Raw genomic sequence first — 12987 nt, 5'->3', positions numbered from 1 at the left:
ACCAGCAGGAGTGGGCAGTGGTGGAAGCGGTGGAAATGGTGAGGACCAGGAATGACATACTGTACAGCTGTACGGCTGTCCGAAATAAAGTAGGCCATGTAGGAGAACGATGACACCTTTTCCAATGTGGCATCCATCAGCCTACCAACAATCCCTCGCCTTTTGAGGAGGCCCCAGGTATCTATGAAACACATTTACCTGGTGCCTGGACCTGGTAAATGACCTGGACAACGTGGCAGAAACATCTCTAGCTATCTCTGAAGATGGTGTGGTAAGACGTAGGCCATTACTTGGATCCTAAAACTCTGCACACCTAATTGTGTTTTTCAATGAAATTGAGCAGGCCTGTCACGGTGAAGGGATCACCTATGTCATTGTGTGGGACAATGTCAGGTTCCACCATGCAGAGGTGGTTCAGGCATGGTTTTGGGCCCGTCCTTGATTCGTGACTCTATACCTGCCCCCATAGTCTCCTTTTCTCAACCCGATTGAGGATTTTTTTTGAGCATGGGGGTGGAAGGTGTACAATCACCATCCACATGAGCATGCCACCCTACTTCCGGCCATGGATGAGGCATGCGACGACATCAATGCAGACCAATGTCAAGCTTGGATTCGCCATGCCTAAAGGTTTTCCCATGGTGCATGAACAATGAAGACAATCACTGTGATGTGGATTAGAATTTATGGCCAAGACAGGCTTGGTGCAAATTAATGCATGCTAAACTTTATGTTTTATTTTCATTCATTTAATTTGTTTCATTTCATTTGTTACATTTGATTACAGACAGTACACCTATGTTGCAAATGTTTTTTGCATGAATGATTGTAGAGGATGTCTTCATTGATCACACCTTTGATTACACATTGGATAGATATTATGGATATTGTACATTGTTCCGTCAATTGTTGGGGGTAATGTAAGTTTATTGCCTAATGTGAAAACGGTGTAATTTACAGTATTGTAGCATATTACATTCAGCACTTCTAAGGGCGATTTGAAACACCCATCTTGCATCGTTTGCTATTGGATTAACTGGTAGTTAAAACAACTAAATTGAAAAGACATCATCACTATGTTGTGTTTTGGGGATTACACCAATGTTATCATTACATTTCACGATAAACTTGTATTTTGAATCAATGGTTGTGTGGTTTCAATCCAAATGAATGCACAATGACAGGTTTTGAATGAAAGACTGGCTGCGTTACAAGTGTGACCAGTTTGGAGTTGTGAAAATGTACCACATACAGTACCTGTGAAAATAGTACCAAAGCGATAGAAAAAATGAACTTGAATGTGTTTTCCGGTGGTGCTGGTTGAGCACATTTTTACAAAGTTAGAGTGCCACAAGTTTGAACTGTGCGTGTGTGTGCATGTGTCTGTGTGAGCGTGCGTGCCTATATGTGCGTGGGTGTGCATGCCTGTCTATCTGCTGTGCTTGTGTTTGTGTCTGTGGTTGATGTGTGACAAAAACATTTCCTCATTGGCTTTCCCAACTGTCTGTTATATTGGTCAATTTTCTCAGTGGATAGATGCATGAGCACCACAGCACACAAGCAGTTAATTAACAAGATAAACACCATAACCTAGCCCGAGCCACGAATTTTCACAAAATTCTTGCTTTTAGCCTTTATACATTTAAACTATTTATTTACATATTCCTACTCTTCAAGGTCTCTACTAACAGGATTGGTGCAATATTCATCCCCAAAAAGTGTTACGTTGCTGAAATTAGGCAGAATATGCAGGATAAGGCTCTGGATATGGTAAGATCACTACAATAATATAATGCGTTATTATGCCCCTTTTGAAATCTAGATAACACACACGTATTGCTCTAATTTGGTTAGAAACTCAATGGCATCATTTGTAGCAAATTTACAGCAATGTCTTTCATCACCAACAGCTGTTTAACAATGTAACCCCATCAAATCATGTCAGATGAAAAACCTCAACATTGTACTTTTTTGCCGTGGATGCAAACAGTTCTGTAATTATGGGCACTTAGAGTAGCTATCAGAATCGTATTTCTCAGAGATACAGATTTGTGTAGCAGAACATTAAATTGCTATGTTTTATTCACAAACCGTTCTTTAAACCGGCACTACAAACTTTAGCCACATCTAGCTAAAATTAATGGAAGAGATAGATGCAACTTTGTTCGTAAAAAGCCAACCCAAATAATTAAGTTAATTCCGGTTGATTAGACAATAATTCCTTAGAAAACTGTGCAGCTGCCCCTATCTCTTCCATTGATTTCTAGTTAGCAAAGGCTGAAGTTTGTAGAGGCTGTGGACAATTGAAACTTTATTTAACTAGGCAAGTCTATTAAGAACAAATACTTATTCACAATGACAGCCTACCCCGGCCAAACTCAGACGACACCGGGACAATTGGGCACCACCCTTTCACAGCCAGATGTGATGCAGCCTGGATTTGAACCAAGTACTGTAGTAACACCTCTTGTACTGAAATGCACTGTCTAAGACAACTGCGCCACTCGGGAGCCCAAGCAAACAATGGACTAACATTAAGTTGACAAAATACTGGACTTGCCCTTTAACTTAACTATTTGTGTTTTCACTGAAAATGAATTTCCTTATGTTGACTTGCCATCTTATGTCACGGGCGTGATATGGACCCTGGCCAGCCACAGGTAAAGTCAACATCTTTGTCAGAGGGTGACACTGATTTTGAAGTCGCAGGCAGGGCTACCTCATCACAAACCATGAGCCCGACTCATGTCGACTCATGTCCGCTACATTCATCTGCCCTTTGACATCCTCTCCCATGAGTGACAGTCCCACAGTTGGGCGGAAATCTCACGAGCCGGATCTGAACCCTGGTCACCAATGGTAGAAACCAACGTCTTGACCAATAGACCAAGAGGAAATTCCATGGATGAAAAGTACAACTGAGAGTCCTGTAAAACAGTACAGTGTTTTACCCATTTTACTTACCTTTGGTCTTTCTCTTTCTGTAGCTAGCCTTTTTCTTTAGTCAGGGTGTTGTGACTGGTCTGTAACTGGCCTGATATGACCAAAAGGTTAACGTTATAAAAATACAGTATGTAACTATACCACTGATGTTAAAGAATGTTTTAGAGTGAAAGCATACTAAACTTACAGTAGACACATAGGCCTATTATCCCAGCCAGTAGGAGAACACAGCAGCCCATGACACACTAGTATCATTTAAAAACGTTAGAATGCAGGCATTTTACTATTATTTGATAACAATTGCGTATAAGGATAATTTACACATAATTTATCGCATATATTTAGGAACATTTGGGGCGGGGGTACTTAAAAATATATATGTTTTTTACACCATTTTTTATTATTTATTTTTTAAGCGTTTCAGTGTTATGTCACTTACACTGGCACATTGGTCCATAGATATATTTCACATTAGGGTTTTGCTATACTTTCATACAAGACATATTACAATCTACTGTATGTATTGTGATACTTGCGTTGTTTGCTCTATAACCTGTCAATTTATATGCCTTGCGACCGTGATATATATAGGCCTAAAGGCCGAGACAATAAAAAGACACAATGGCAGAATAAATTCAAACACACCTTTGTTTTATCACAAAACCGGATAGCAACCTCTGTCCAGTGAAGTCCACAAAGCATATTGCATGTACAGTAACAGACAATTACATGACCTACAGCATGGTCAAGCAAGTTAATGTTTCCCACGTTTTCGGACGACTAAACAACTAACTATTGATTTAGAACCACATAGAGTTACCGCAGGTCACAAAGAAAACAGGAGCTGCCTCCACTATTCCAGCACCATTTCAAATTCAACATTTCAACATCATCAAATCACCTCTGCTTAGTCTAATACAGTGACAACTAAAAGATAGCAAAACGATTTAGTCCAATCAACATAAGCTAAATATGATGTGGCTGTCCATGGTTCTAATTTTGTTCAAGTAGAAAAACATTTTGACTCACCCTACTTGTAGAGAAACGCCAATGCCATCCTCCTCTCTTTCATGTTGATGAAATGGTCTATCACTCTGTCATACAGTACAGGCTTTTATTTTTTGTTGTCCTAGGCTTCCTGGTTAAAATGCTTGCTCGCTAGCCTAACTTCCATTTTTTATTTTTTATTTTTATTTTTATTTTCTTAATGACTAAAATGTAAATGTAAATAAGCACGTCATTCCATATCCTTCAGCTAAATGGCAATATGGTTATTGATTCATGGGCAACGTTATCTAGTTAACATTAGCCTACATCTAGCTACATATTGAAGTTCTATCCTCTCAGGCCAGGGGCACAACAATGTATGAATTAATTGGTTGGATCAGAATCGCTGTTATAATCATTGGCCAGTACGAAGAATTAAGTAAAACCACAAGTCCAAATCCCTATCTCCATCCATGGCTAATTTAGGAAAGGGCCAAGTTCAGCTAGATGGCTTTTTGATTTTTACCCCTTTTACTCCCCAATTGGTAGTTACGGTTTTGTCCCATCGCTGCAACAGTCCTACGGACTCCAGAGAGGTGAAGGTTGAGAGCCACGCGTCCTCCGAAAACCCTGCCAAGCCACACTGCTCGCTTAACCCGGAAGCCAGCCGCATCAATGTGTTGGAAGAAACACCAACCAGCTGGCAACCGAAGTCAGCTTGCAGGAGCCCAATGCTGGGCCAATTGTGCGCCGCCTCATGGGTCGAAGAACACCACCCCAACCGTGAAGCACGGGGGTGGCAGCATCATATTGTGGGGGTGCTTTGCTGCAGAAGGGACTGATGGCATCATGAGGAATGAAAAGTATGTGGATATATTGAAGAAACATCTCAAGACATCAGTCTGGAAGTTAAAGCTTGGTTGCAAATGGGTCTTCCAAATGGACAATGACCCCAAGCATACTTCCAAAGTTGTGGCAAAATGGCTTAAGGACAACAAAGTCAAGGTTTTGGAGTGGCCATCACAAAGCCATGACCTCAATCCGCTAGAAAATTTGTGGGCAGAACTGAAAAAGTGTGTGCGTGCAACGAGGCCTACAAACCTGACTCAGTTACACCAGCTCTGTCAGGAGGAATGGGCCAAAGTTCACTCAACTTATTGTGGGAAGCTTGTGGAAGGCAACGCGAAACATTTGACCCAAGATTAACAATTGAAAGGCAATGCTACCAAATACTAATTGAGTGTATGTAAACTTCTGAGAGTACTGGGAGAGTGGCGGCAGGTCAAGGAGACACAGGATGAGCAGTAGAGGTCATTGCAGGAGCAGATGTGACAGTGTGTTGGGCGGGGACTTTTGGTGTTGCCGTCTTCGTACGTAGTCCTCTCCTGCATTTCTTGCGGGGACGCAGGGTGGGCAGTGGTCGTGATGATGGCCTATTTGATGACGTCGTCCATCGGGATTCCCCCAAAAAGATGACACTCTGATTCTGGATTGGTCACTGGAGTCAGATGTGAGGGAGTTGGTTGATCGCTACATTAATGGCCCTCTAGGATTATGGCTGGGCTGGCGTTTACCTTTCCAGTTTATTCGTGGGGGAGTGCCAATTGTCTGTCTCGGGCCATCCCCACAGAAATATACCTTCTGCTCCTTGTAATCAACAGTAACCCTTTCAAACTTTTTCCGCTTGTTAGTCTTTGTCTCCTCCGCAAGTTTATCACAAATGTTTTCCACATTGGTCAGAATGTTCGCTCTTTTGTCCTTATGAGTGATCATGGTTTCTAGATCAACATTTAACTGTGTCACTTGATCTCAGTGTCATGTTGGATAGTCATAGCCAGCTAGCTAATGTAGCATCTCTCTGTTTGAGTAGGCTAAACTAGCTACCTGCATTTGCTAGCTAAGTAAGTGAAACTGAAAGTAAAAAAAATCTCTCTCTCTCTTGCGTCTCCTTCATTTTGTAAGAAATTAATTTGTTCAAAACTGCTAAACTATTGTCCCTCTCTCTCTTTGAGTCAACTACTCACCACATTTTATGCACTACAGTGCTAGCTAGCTTTAGCTTATGCTTTCAGTACTAGATTCATTCTCTGATCCTTTGATTGGGTGGACAACATGTCAGTTCATGCTCCAAGAGCTCTGATAGGTTGGAGGACGTCCTCCGGAAGTTGTCATAATTACTGTGTAAGTCTATGGAAGGGAGTAAGAACCATGAGCCTCCTAGGTTTTGTATTGAAGTCATTGTACCCAGAGGAGGACGGAAGCTAGCTGTCCTCTGGCTACACCATGGTGCTACCCTACAGAGTGCTGTTGAGACTACTGTAGACCTTCATGTCAAAACAGTGTGTTTTAATCAATTATTTGGTGACATTTGACTAGTTAGTATAGTTTTATCTAAAAATATTAACTTTTTAAATGGTTTAACATTAACATTTATATGAAACTCACTGAGGATGGTCCTCCCCTTCCTCCTTTGAGGAGCCTCCACTGCTGTGTGTGTGTGTGTGTGTGTGTGTGTGTGTGTGTGTGTGTGTGTGTGTGTGTGTGTGTGTGTGTGTGTGTGTGTGTGTGTGTGTGTGTGTGTGTGTGTGTGTGTGTGTGTGTGTGTGAGTGTGAGTGTGCGTGAGTGCCTTGCTTGTGCATGCATTGATACCTGAAAGATGAGCACCCATTCCGTTCCTTGTGCTTGGCTTGAAAGTTACGACACTCTCATACATATTGTTGTCGATATCCATGATCTTCATTAGGTTTGACTCATCTTCAACTCTTCCTGTGTTTGCATAGATTTCCTCCAACATCTTGACAAACTGGTGCTGAAATGCAGTAACTTTTACTGTTACTTCAGTTCTATTGTAGGTCTGCACCTGTATCTGTTCCCTACACTGCTGTATGATCGTCGGTGCCAGATGCGCCTGATCCAGGATCTCAGAAATGAAAGCCCCGCTGGGCTTTTGAAGCACGACAGTGTCTAGGGTTTACCAAAAATGGCATGACAAACAAACAACATCCAGTCAGCAGCAGTTCTGTGGGCGAAAACAGCTTGTTGATGAGAGAGGTCGAAATAGAATGGCAAGAATTGTGCAAGCTAACAGGCGGCCCACAAACAGACAAATAACAGCACTACAACAGTGGTGTGCAGAACGCCATCTCGGAATGCACAACTCATAGATCATTGTCAGGGATGGGCTATTGCAGAAGATGACTACACTGGGTTCCACGCAATCACCAACGCTGGACAGTTGAGGAGTGGAAAAATCAAATCAAATCGTATTTGTCACATGCGCCGAATACAACAGGTATAGACATGCTTACTTAAAAGCACTTAATCAACAATGCAGCTTTAAGAAAAATGTATGTTAAGAAAGTATTTACAAAAAAGTAAAAGCAAAATTAAAAAAGAAAATAGAAAAATATCATTTATTTATATGGGACAATGCACATTAATCAACATCAATATTACAATAATGCAACATTCATGTAAATGTGCCGGGGTTAGCCAAAAGCTAATTTGGGCAGGTAAGGGACTTTACACAGCCACCATTCAAATACACACCTAAACAATACAAAATCCAAATATATTACATCCAATAATATATCACTATAACAACAACAACAACACTATCATCAACTGTCGTCTTACATATGAGGAACCACAATTAACTCATGTGTACAGGTTTGGATAGATTTGAGCCATGTTTTCAATTTAAATAAAAAAAATCTATAATCAGTGCAACTTCTCAAGCCCATGGGCATTGCATTCCAGTATATTGTAGCTCTAACAGAGAAGGCCGATTGGCCCATTTTACTGTGTCGAAAAGGGACAACGCAATCCCCTCTAGTTACTGCCCTTGTTATCCTGGAGGTGCTTTCCTTGAGCATGATATGCCGGCATAGGGGTGGAGGGGCAAGACCATAAAGGATCTTAAAGATAAGGCTTGCATCTACATACTGCTTAAAGCTATCCAGACTAAATAAATTATGTTTGTAAATGATATGACAATGGTGGTAACTGTTTGGTTTGTTATCAAAAATCTTAAGTGTTTGTTTGTAGTGATTCAATTGGTTTCAGAATAGTAGTTCCTGCTTGTGACCAGCGTGTGAGGCAATATCTCAGATGTGAAAAGATCATAGCATGCATATATAGTTTGGAGGCCTCCAAAGGAAGGAAAGGTCTTATAAACCTGAAGTTGGATAATCCGAACTTGACCGTGTTAACCATCTTCTTCAGATGTTTCTTAAATGCCAAGTTGGAGTCCAAAATGATGCCGAGATACCTGAAGTTAGACACAACTTTCAGATTCTCCCCATTAACAAGAACAGCTTGTTAGGAAGAATCAATGGATTTCTTAGAGAATTACATACAAACAGTCGTGTCGATATTTAAATGCAGGCAAGAGTTAGTCATCCATTTAAAAACATGTACCATAGCTTCAGTTAACTATTTAACAAGTTGTCTATTTTTTGAGTGTACATACAGAACTATATCGTCTGCATACATCTGCATGTTAACTTGTGGGCAAGCAAGTGGGAGATTATTTATATAGAAGGTAAACAGAAAGGGGCCTAATATTGACCCTTGTGGGAGCCCAATGTTATAGTAAAGACACTCCGACTGAGTGTCCCCCAAACAAACCCTTTGACTTCTGTTTGTCAGATAGGAATACATCCAACTAATAACTTCAGTGGACACATTGGGTCACCAGATTTTAAAACAGGTATCACTGGAGCAGACTTCCAAGCATTGGGGAAGAACCCATATTTGATGGACAGATTAACTAGATGTACAATCATTGGCAATCAGAGAATATTTGTGAATCTTCAGGAATACAGCCTCTAGACCAAATACATATTTTGCTCTAGAGCTCCTGATGAAGCTAATAATACTGTCAACTGCTGACGCTGAGATTTCAGGAATTCCAAATATTGGTTTATTATTATTATCTATGGGAGTGAGAACTGGGATCTTGGTTGAACATCTTTGAGCCAGTTCCCTGACAGAGTTAACAAAAAAATTGTTAAAGGTGGTGGATATGAAATCGGAGCCTTGAATTAGAATCCCATTAACCTTTAATTCAGGATGTTTTTTGGACTTTTCAGCTCCTCTCCCTGTTAGTTTGAGATTTTCCCAAATCACTTCGCCATTTCCTTAATTGATCACTCTAAGAAAGAACTCTGCTTTTGCTTTTTTTTATATTCCTTACCACCTTATTTCTCAGTGCTGTAAATATACTCCTGTCATCATTCTGACCAGACTTCAGTGCTTTTTTTAAGGAAAGATCCCTTTCACTCATCTGCCTCCAGAGGTCCTTGTTGAGTCTTGGCTTACATTGAAATGTCCTAGTAAAAGAGGTATCCACTTTGTCAATAGCTGACAGAAATGTTCTGTATCCAGACTCTAGGTCTTCATTGCTTAACAGATCAGACCAGTCAATTTGACTTATAGCTGCATCGTAGTTACTGTGATCACTTTTCAGGATTTTTTTTAATCATACAGTTGCACATTAATATGGTTCTTAATTATCTTTTTAGTGAGCTTTCCAACCACCAATGTAACATTGTGGTCAGATATGACAGTAAGTTAGTGGACTTAGTTATTCGATCAGGTCTGTTAGTAAACACCAGATCAATTTGAGTCTGGGATGACTGTTACTCTAGTTGGACCTTGTATTCTTTGAGTCAGGTTGAAATAGTCTTTGATCTCTTTGAGTTTTTTCATGCAAGTTTTGTTTTCCCAGTTTATATTGAAATCGCCCATGAAGATGATGTCCTTCTTATGATCACATTCTTTAAGCATGGCATTTAGATGGTTGTAAAACGAGATATCAGATGTTGGTGGTCGATATAATCCAATAATAGTGAGAGACATATGAGGGGAGAGGAAGACATTCAGCCCCATACATTCAAGGTCATTGGCACGTTTCCATACGATACGAATGCATTTATTGTTATCTTTCATGTACATAAGCAATCCACCCCCTCTGTCCTCTCCACTGTCTATGCTGAATATGGAATATCCAGGGACATTAAAGGCAAAAATAGGAGAAGATTTCTTCAGCAATGTCTCAGAGATTTAGAAAAAATCAGTCATTCAATAAATGTTCTACCTGTTCACTCTTAGAAATAGTGCTACGAATATTCAGATGCCATCCCAATATTCCTCTAGGTTTGGAACGAGGGTCCCAGAGCATTTTGGCCTGATTAACAGTTTGAAAAAGTTTCATGGTACAATGTTTTCTAATACCTGGGTTAAGGGAACTGAGTTTCTGTCTTGAAGGGAGGTTTTGTTTGGGACATGTATCAAGAGTTTGCATTAAAATTAAATTATCTGCAGATTGCTCATTCTCTTGAAAAGCCATGTTAGCGACAGAGGTTATGCTCACATACACAGATGTCTTTCTCTGAACCAGATAATACTGAAATATAGATTATTTCAATCATTCATGTTCCACCGTTCATCAATGTTTTCGGTATGGATGGCTAATTAGGGGGACTTTTTTCCACTTCTCCCAGAATGTGTAATGCCCTGGCCATAGAGAGGGGTTTTTGTTCTTTATTTTGGTTAGGCCAGGGTGTTACAATTGATTTTATCTCTCACATAACGTGTACTTCAATAGATGGCTCGCTAGCTGATTAAATGGTAGGTGATATTTTTTGTTCCTTTTTCTATGTTTTTGTATTTCTTTGTTTTGGGCCGTGTGTGGCTCCCAATCAGGCACAGCTGAAGCTCGTTGTTGCTGATTGGGAGTCACACATAAGGAGCATGTTTTTCCTTTGGGTTTTGTGGGTAATTGTTTCTGTTAGTGTTTTGCACCTGACAGGACTGTTTTGCTGTTGTTTTGTTCATTTTTGTAGTGTTCTCTTGTTTTTTAATTAAAATTCTAATGATGAACACATCCTCTGCTGCACCTTGGTCTACTTCCACAGACAGCCGTTACAGAATGACATCCTCCATATCACCCTTTTTTTCTGCAGGTGACCTAACTCCAGACTCTGATGGGGAGCTTGGTACGCTGGGCCGCTTGGGTGTTTGTTGATTCCGGATTGCTTGAATGAAGGCCAGCATTGATGTTTGGCTGCCTTCTTTTGTATTCCGCAGAGAGGTGCATCGCCTTCGGGGTCGCTTATTATCCTCAGAGTTTTCTATTGGATTATGATTGTCACTGGTCTCAGTTGCTACTTTCCCAGCTTAATTTTTAGCATTTTTCCTCTTATTCTTCTTCTTTTTCTTGGAATGAGAAGTCACCGTTGTAGACTCTGGCTCACCAGGTACCAACTCCAATGTTTTATTCACTCCGTCTTTGTCTTTGGAAGCCGAGGAATTATCCTCTTCAACCTCAGTCTCACGTTCTGTCATTTCAGCTGAGATATGTGATACGTCTGCCCTACTCATGAGGACAGGATTGTTGTCCTGCACATAGTGTGAAAAAGTTTCCACTATGAACCTTATGTTCTCCAATGTAATAGGACTGTACTCTACCATCTCCTGTCCCCCTCTAGCGTTGGATTTTGTCAGCCAGTCCTGTCTACGCGCAGGACCTAGTCCATCATAAAATACTTTGATCCAGTGAGGGCCCATCTTTACAGACCGTGCTATAGGAATTATGGGTGCTGCTTCAACATATGCAAAACGATCTCCATTGGAGAAGTTTGTAAGTTGACCCTTGTATCTTATCATGCACCTCATCAACACCTTACATCTAGTTTTAGCCAGACACTCAGTCACAACATTATTACCTGCTGAATCAGGTAGTTATTTAATTGTAACTTGAATTGAGTTCTGGTCAGCGATGCGCGACTTCAAACTGAATGGATTATAGATTAAATATCTCTTGGTAAATAGTGTGGTCTTCAGCTTATCTTGAGATACTCTACCTCAGGTGAGCAAAACCTCAAGACTTCCTTAATATTAGATTTCATGCACCAGCTGTTATTTACAAACTGACACAGACCGCCACCCCTTGTCTTACCGGAGGCAGCTGTTCTATCTTGCCGATGCACGGAAAACCCAGCCAGCTATATGTTATCCATGTCATCGTTCAACCACGACCCAATAGGTCCACAGACGACGCAATCGCAATCACACGGCACACTGCCCTAACCCATCTGGACAAGAGCAATACCTATGTAAGAATGCTGTTCATCGATTACAGCTCAGAATTTAACACCATAGTACCCTCCAAACCCGTCATTAAGCTCGAGACCCTGGGCAACTGGGTCCTGGACTTTCTGACGGGCTGCCCCCAGGTGGTGAGGGTAGGAAACAACATCTCCACCCGCTGATCCTCAACACTTGGGCGTTCCCAGCCATCTCCTGTACTCCCTGTTCACCCATGACTGCGTGGCCATGCACGCCTCCAACTCAATCATCAAGTTTGCAGACGACACTACAGTGTTAGGCTTGATTACCAACAATGACGAGATGGCCTACAGGGAGGAGGTGAGGGCCGTCGGAGTGTGGTGTCAGGAAAATAACCTCACACTCAACGTCAACAAAACAAAGGAGATGATCGTGGACTTCAGGAAACAGCAGAGGGAGAACCCCCCTATCCACATCGACGGGACAGTAGTGGACAAGATGGAAAGTTTTAAGTTCCTCGGAGAACACATCATGGACAAACTGAAATGGTCCACCCACACAGACAGCGTGGTGAAGAAGGGGCAACAGCGCCTCTTCAACCTCAGGAGGCTGAAGAAATTTGGCTTGTCACCGAAAACACTCACAAAATTTTACAGATGCACAATCGAAAACATCCTGTCGGGCTGTATCACCGCCTGGTACGGCAACTGCTCCGCCCACAACCGTAAGGCTCTCCAGAGGGTAGTGAGGTCTGCACAACGCATCACCGAGGGCAAACTACCTGCCCTCCAGGACACCTACCACCACTCGATGTCACAGGAAGGCCAAAAAGATCATCAAGGACAACAACCACCCAAACCACTGCCTGTTCACCCCGCTATCATCCAGAAGGCGAGGTCAGTACAGGTGCATCAAAGCTGGGACCGCGAGAGTGAAAAACAGCTTCTTATCTCAAGGCCATCAGACTGTTAAACAGCCATCAC

The sequence above is a fragment of the Salmo salar genome, chromosome 16 (assembly GCF_965601325.2).
Source record: "Salmo salar chromosome 16, fSalSal1, whole genome shotgun sequence".
Taxonomy (NCBI): Eukaryota; Metazoa; Chordata; class Actinopteri; order Salmoniformes; family Salmonidae; genus Salmo; species Salmo salar.
This window is presented reverse-complemented; position numbering follows the sequence as displayed.